Genomic DNA, 6,000 nt, shown 5'->3' on the forward strand with positions numbered 1-6,000 from the left:
CAAACTAGGCCTGTATATCTTGCCAAATATAGAAATTGACTCAAAAACTAAAGACCTAAATGCAAATCTTGAAACTTTAAAACCCTGGAAGAAAACATAGAGACATTGGGATGGCAGGATTATTTTTTGGTTCAGATCCCAAGAGCTCGGGAAACAAAAGTGAAAAATGTGATATCATAAAACTAAAGAGTTAATGCGATGCAAAGGGAACAAGCAACAGAGAGGTGACACAACTGACAGAATGGGAGAAAATAGTTCCAACTTACACATGTCTTAAGGTGTTATAACTTGATTATTAAGGAAATCAAATGACTTAAAAGAAAAAAAATCCAGTTTTTAAAAATAGGCAATAGCCGGCGCCATGGCTCACCAGGCTAATCCTCCGCCTTGCAGTGCCAGCACACCGGGTTCTAGTCCCGGTTGGGGCGCCGGATTCTGTCCCGGTTGCCCCTCTTCCAGGCCAGCTCTCTGCTGTGGCCAGGGAGTGCAGTGGAGGATGGCCCAGGTGCTTGGGCCCTGCACCCCATGGGACACCAGGAGAAGCCCCTGGCTCCTGCCATCGGATCGGCGCGGTGCGCCGGCCGCAGCACGCCAGCCGTGGCGGCCATTGGAGGGTGAACCAACGGCAAAGGAAGACCTTTCTCTCTGTCTCTCTCTCACTGTCCACTCTGCCTGTCAAAAAATAAATAAATAAATAAATAAATAAATAAATAAATAAAAATAGGCAATAGATCTAAATAGAAATTTCTCAAAGGAAGGCATACAAATGATCAACAGAGCTTAGTACAAAACAATGTAATATATAAGAATGAAACTGAGCTTTTGAAAGTTGATTATTGTTTACCGCTCTTGTCTATATTCTTGAGGAACAGTGATTTTCTACTTACTACTTGCTGAATTCTGTATTTAGTTGAGGGGTAAGCTTATGATTATAAAATAAAAAATAAAAGCATGTCATTGTAAAAATTAAAAATAGGAAGGAAGAGGGAGGGTGGAGGTATGGGTGGGAGAGAGGTTAGGGGTGAAGTATCATTATACTCTTAAATATGTATATATGAAATACGTGAAATTTGTTCACCTTATATAAATAAAAAATAAAAAAGATCAACAGATCTGTAGAAAAATGCTGAACATCACTAATCATCAGGAAAACACAAATCAAAACTACATTGTGATAGCACTTCACTCCTGTAGGACTGGCTACTATCAAAAAGATAAAAGATGACAAGTATTGGTGAGGACGTGGAGAAAAGGGAACCTTGCACTTGCACAGCCACTGTGAAAAACAATATGGTGGTTCCTCTTAAAACTGAAAGTAAATTTACCATGTGCTCTAGGAGTCCCACTAATGGGTATATATACAAAGAAAATGAAATAAGTCTGCCAGAGAAATTTGCAATCCTGTATTTATTGCTGCACGATTCAGAAAATAAATGGAAACAATCTAAATGTCCATCAACTGATTAATGGATAAAGCAAGTGTGGTGCATATATACAATGGAATACTACTCAGCAATAAAAGGGACAAAATTCTGTCACTTGTGGCCACATGGGTGGAACTGGGCTCATTATGTTAAGTGAAATAAGCCAAACACAGAAAGTCAAGTATCACATGATCTCACTTGTGTGGAGGCTAAAAATATGGTGATCTCATAGAAGTTAAGACTATATGGTGGTGCTTGCTTCGGCAGCACATATACTAAGACTACATGGTGGTTACCAGATGTGGGGACGGAAGCAGAGAAGGAGAGATGTGGAAAGGTTGACTAATAGGTGCTGAGTTATAGCTAGACAGGAGTAGGAATTCTTGAGTTCTACTGCATAGTAAGATGACTACAGATAATGTTAATGTACTGTAGATTTCTCTGGTAAGAAAAGAACTAGAAGACAGGATTCTGGATTTTTCACAATAAAGAAATATTAAATGTTTCAGGGAATAGAATTATATACATATATATTGATTGGACATGACACAACATAATATGTGTTTTGACACATAACAGGGGCCAGCGCTGTGGTGTAGCAGGTAAAGCCACCACCTGCAGTGCTGGCATCACATAAGGACACCAGTTTGAGTTCCGGCTGCTCTATTCCAATCTAGCTCTCTGCTATGGCCTAGGAAAGCAGTAGAAGATGGCCTAGACACTTGGGCCCCTGCATCTGCAGTGGAGACCTGGAAGAAGCTCCTGGTTCCTGCTTTGGATCAGCACAGCTGCGGGCCCTTATGGCCACTTGGGGAGTGAACCAGCAGATGGAAGACCTTTCTCTCCAAAAAAAAAAAAAAAAAAAAAAAACGTGCAATGGAGGATGGCCCAGGTCCTTGGGCCCTGCAACCTCATGGGAGACCAGGAGAAAGCATCTGGCTCCTGGCTTCAGATCAGCGCAGCACGCTGGCCGCAACACGCCAGCCGTAGCGGCCACTTGGGGGGTGAACCAACAGAAAAAGGAAGACCTTTCTCTCTGTCTCTCTCTCTCTTACTGTCTAACTCTGCCTGTCAAAAAAAAAAAACCTGTAACAGAAATAAAAAATTTTAGAAAAAGAAAAATTTATTTCATTGCAAAAAAATTTTCATCTATGAAGTTTTTTCATAACACATTTCCATGAATTTAGTGAAAATTCTACATATGCATGGATTTCAAAGATTTTTTGCAACAAAATAATCTTTCAATTCCACCTTCCACATATTTTATGAAATAGTCTCATATAATAAGTCTTAGATTCATTTGCTATTAATATTTTGATTTATTTACATGTTTCAGAGTTAAAAAAAAAAACTCTTTTTATTTATTTATTTATTTATTTATTTGACAGGCAGAATTAGAGAGAGACAGAGAGAAAGGTCTTCCTTTTTCCTTGGTTCACCCCCCCAAGTGGCTGCTACGACCAGCGTGCTGCGCCGATTCGAATCCAGGAGCCAGGTGCTTCTCCTGGTCTCTCATGGGGTGCAGGGCCTAAGGACCTGGACCATCCTCCACTGCCTTCTTGGGCCACAGCAGAGAGCTGGCCTGGAAGAGGGGCAACCGGGACAGAATCCGGCGCCCTGACCGGGACTAGAACCCGGTGTGCCGGCGCCGCAGGCAGAGGATTAGCCTAGTGAGCCGCAGTGCCGGCCAAAAAAACCTTTCATTTGAAAGGCAGAGTTACACAGAGAGGGAAAGACAGAGAAAGAGAGAGATCTTCTACCCACTGGTACCCTCCCCAAATGGCTGCAATGGGCAGCAGGGGCTGTGACAGGCTGAAGTCAGGAGCCTGGGACTCCATCCAGGTCTTCCACATGGGTGGCAGGGGCCCAAATACATGGGTCACCTTCCACTGCTTTCCTAGATGTGTTAACAGAGAGCTGGATTAGAAGTGGAGCAGCTGGGACTTGAACTGTCACTCATAGAGGATGCTGGCATCGCAGTTACAGGCTCATCATGTTGTACCACAATGCTCGGCCCCAATGTTTCAGATATTTTTAATAAAAGTTATAAATTGACCCAATCATCCTTATATACCAATCCCATTGTTAGTTTAAGGAAATATCAAGTTTTTTAAACCAATTTGGATATTTTTTTAATAATAATAACATCCTATTCTTTGCTGAAATTTTTATTTGGGATTTAGCTGATTATAAACATAGGTACTAGATTGAACTTGCATGTAGGCAGGTTAAAAAACAGAAAATGGGGGCCAGTGCTATGGCATAGCGGGTAAAGCCACAGCCTGCCATGCCAGCATCCCATATGAGTGCCGGTTTGAGTCCTGGCTGTTCCACTTCTGATCCAGCTCTCTGCTATGGCCCGGGAAAGCAGTACAAGATGGCCCAAGTCTTTGGCCCCTGCACCTGCGTGGGAGACCTGGAAGAAGCTCCTGGCTCCTGGCTTCAGATCAGCACAGTTCCAGTCATTGCAGCCAATTGGGGAGTAAACCAGAGGATGGAAGACCTCTCCCCTCCCTCCCTCCCTCTCTCCCTCCCTCCCTCTGCCTCTCCTCTCTCTGTGTAACTCTAACTTTCAAATAAATAAATAAATCTTAAAAAGAAAGGAAACAAATTGCAGTAGGCATTGTGGTGCAGCAGGTTGAGCCCCTGCTTGGGAAGCCCACATCCTGCATTGCAGTGCCTGGTTTGAGTCCCGTCTCTGCTTCTCCTTCCTGCTAATGTGCCTTGGAGGCAGCAGATGATGTATTGCGTCCCTGCCACCCACGTGGTCAGCCACATGGAGTTCTGGCTCTCAGCTCCGGCCTGGCCCAGCCCTAGCTGTAAGGACATTTGGGGAGCATTTGGGGAGTGAATTGGCATATGGAAGAGCTCTATTGCTCTACCTTTCAAATAAATAAAAATGAATAAATAAGCATAAGAAGAAATATATGGTTTCTTTATATTTTTGCCAAACCCTTTACTTTCTCCTTATATCAGTGACAGAGGTTTTCTGTTTGTAATATAATCACATAAGAAAAATTTGTGATCAGAATGAAAGCAATGATTTCAATCAGCCATAGCCTGATGAGTTGGGGGCACTGCAGTCAGACAGAAAAAGGTCTTGGGAAAGGTCAGTTTAGGGCAGGGCCCAAGAATGGTCTCCACCAGGGTTTTACCCTGATACCTAGTTCCCTGGCCCCCTGTCCATCTGGTAGGTGATCCTCACCCATCACTCCTGGTATGTTCACTGCTCTGGCTAGTGTTACCCAATACCCAAGAAAAGAGACTGAACTTTCTCTTCTAAAATGCACACATCCCTTTGGAGATCACTGGGAGGTCATTTATAAGAGTTAACTCGCCTTTCACCCCAATTTGGGTTCAAAATTTAAAGCCTGAGCTGGGCATTGTGGCACAGTGGTTTACACTGCCACTGGGGACAACTGCATCCCAAATCCACTTCTGATCCAGCTTCCTATTTATGCATCCTGGGAGATAGCAGATGATAGTTTAAGTGCTGGGCTCCTGGTTTTGTCATGACCCAGTCCTGGCTGTTGTGGACATTTGGAGAGGGAACCATCAGGTGGATGACTCTCTCTCTTGCTCTCTCTCTCTCCCTCCCCCATGCCCCATCTTTCAATTAGATGAAAATAAGAAACCTTTTTTAAAAAGTTAAAGCTCAAGCTAATAGACTGTAGAATGATACAGATAAATGTTTTTGCACCCTTATTTCAAATGTTAAAATATCTAACTTAATTAGGAATGATTTCAGATCATATAATCTTGTCCTACAAGGTGCAATTCCCAGGCCAGAGGGAGTTATTTTATTCCCAGATTACTATGATCATAACATTGAGGTCAAATATTGTCTGTTTTTTTGTTTGTTTGTTTGAATGTTTCTCACATTCATATTTTTTCACGAAGGCACTGCCCTATTTCTAGTCACATAGGAATTTCTAGTCCGCCATTTCTCAGAGACCTCTAGCACAATTATAGAATCTGAACAAAGCTATATGATTTCATTCCTCTGCATTATTCGGCATTACTGACAAAATCAAAAGGGCAACTTCTTACAAATGTATTGTTTGCTTAAAATTACTGTCTTCTGTAGTTGTTAGATACAAAGAGATGTTAGATGCATGATAGAGAAAGAAGATTTGTGATTAAAGCCTTCTACAGCTTACTGATGTTTTGTCTACTTTTATATGCATTTCTGAGAGAGGGATGTGAACCCTCTCAGTCCGTATGTGTATCACATCCTTCTTGTGGTCAGTCTGTCTGACACAATATGCTTGGCAGCCAAGAACACCTATGGGAAACCCTAGGAGTTTGGATAGGAAGGATCTGACCAGCGGAGCAGGGGAGCACAGGGGAGCTGGGCTGGGCAGAACCAGCGTCAGAAGTGGTGAATAGTTTGCAAAGAGGTCCTGATCTTATTTTGTTCCTGGTGTGGGCTCAGCTGGAGGAGGGGTGTTCTAAGAATGGGGTCACGTGGGGGATTCCACTGTGAGGCAGCAAGGATGAAGGCAGCGGATTGGTCAAGAGAGGGCAGAAGCAGGTCAGGGTTGGTAAGGCAACCACCAAACAAAACACTCGGAGG

The sequence above is a fragment of the Oryctolagus cuniculus genome, chromosome 19, assembly GCF_051225735.1.
Source record: "Oryctolagus cuniculus isolate XC-2025 breed Fujian yellow rabbit chromosome 19, ASM5122573v1, whole genome shotgun sequence".
Lineage (NCBI taxonomy): Eukaryota > Metazoa > Chordata > Mammalia > Lagomorpha > Leporidae > Oryctolagus > Oryctolagus cuniculus.